Raw genomic sequence first — 1,678 nt, forward strand, 5'->3', positions numbered from 1 at the left:
AATGGCAGATCAATCGCCATTAAACGATTCATTCAGCAAATTTACCGCTGCTGCAAACGCCAGTGTGGAGATGCTTGTGCAAGCCAATTCAACAGCAAGTACTCCTTCTGTGTCGCACTCCTTTGCGAAACCGTGTCACATCCTGATCGGATTATCGTACCTGTTTGGCTGTGTCGGAAACCTGATTGCCCTCATCTACCTCCTGAACCGGAAAAACGTACGGAATACCAAGCATTCGTTGATGTTAAAGTAAGTGGTTTTTCAATAAACTCGTTACATCCCCTCAATAAAAGTTGAATTGAATTTATGGTATCGAAAAACTTAACACTAAGTGTGCCTACATTTTTTAAGGATATGATGGCTAGCATCCTACAAATGCTAGAACCACCAAACCACATGAAGAGTATTAAAACCACGACTTGAACGCTAGTCTCTACGCCACGGGCGATGGCCTTAGCATTAATCCTGATGAAAAACCAAAACTATGGATGGTTTTACCGAATCCATTCCGCAAAATCGGTATTCAGTGTTTCGTTTTCGTGAAAATCGGTAATTAGTGTTAATACCGGTAGATTTGGGAAATAAAATTTGATTTAAAAAAACGCAATGGGAGTTTAAAACCTGATACGTTCCCTCTTACCACTGCCTTGGTATAATTGAAAAAAAAAAAAGAAACATAAAAAACGGGCTCACTGGATACACCAAATTACATGTCCAAAAGTCGCCTGGGTAGCCTGGAAAACTCGTGCATCTATCTTCGGTTTACATTCCGATGGATCCGGTTTCCTGAACAGGAATTCCGAGAAAGCTTTTTTACGCAGTGGACCTAATTTGAAACTTGAGGAACGGCTAATAACAGCTGGTTACTTTAGTGTTAAGAAATCTCCACAATTCCCAATTTAACTGTTTTTCCACTTTTCACTTTAGATAATTATTTTTGGCAGCATGGAACAAAATTCATGTTTGCTTTTCAATCGACGCCTGCTCCGACTCAGTTTATTGTGATTTGTATCAATTTTTATTTTTCCGGTTTATTTAGAGCAAGTTCACTGGTGTTGGGAAAAAGTGGTAGAAATGTTGACACATACGGCACATTTTGAAAATTTTGCCATGTAAAAACATTTTCAAGATCTGTGGCCTTCAAGTTTTCTTACAACACGTGTTGTATTTTCGCATACTGTGATGCAAAAATAGCAATATTTCTATCACATATGACTGAAATAGAAACAGTGTTGTAAAAAAAATACAACGCCCCAAGATCTTGAAAACATTTTTGCATGGTAAAATTTTCAAAATGTCAAAATTTTAACCACTTTTTCCCAACACCAGTGAACTTGCTCTTAACAACCACAGATAACTTAAGTTCAACAATGTAAATATATACCTACGCAAGTTTCTCGCAAGTATTTCAAATCAAGTGGCCAGCTAGGTGCACTTAGCGCGTTGCCATTTCGACCAAGCCCATTTTGCAAAACAGTCATTGCGCGCATTGCCGATTGGCGTGTTATTACATTTCGCGCTCCGTTTAACTGAATACTTGTCAAAGGAAAATATACGATTTAATATCAACAATACTGCGAAATATCACTTTCACTTGGTTCCATTTGCTCGAAAAGTGATGATAAATTTGTTTTGACATGATAATGAAGATAAAAACTATTCGAACTATAGCTATGAT

The sequence above is a fragment of the Uranotaenia lowii genome, chromosome 3 (assembly GCF_029784155.1).
Source record: "Uranotaenia lowii strain MFRU-FL chromosome 3, ASM2978415v1, whole genome shotgun sequence".
NCBI lineage: Eukaryota > Metazoa > Arthropoda > Insecta > Diptera > Culicidae > Uranotaenia > Uranotaenia lowii.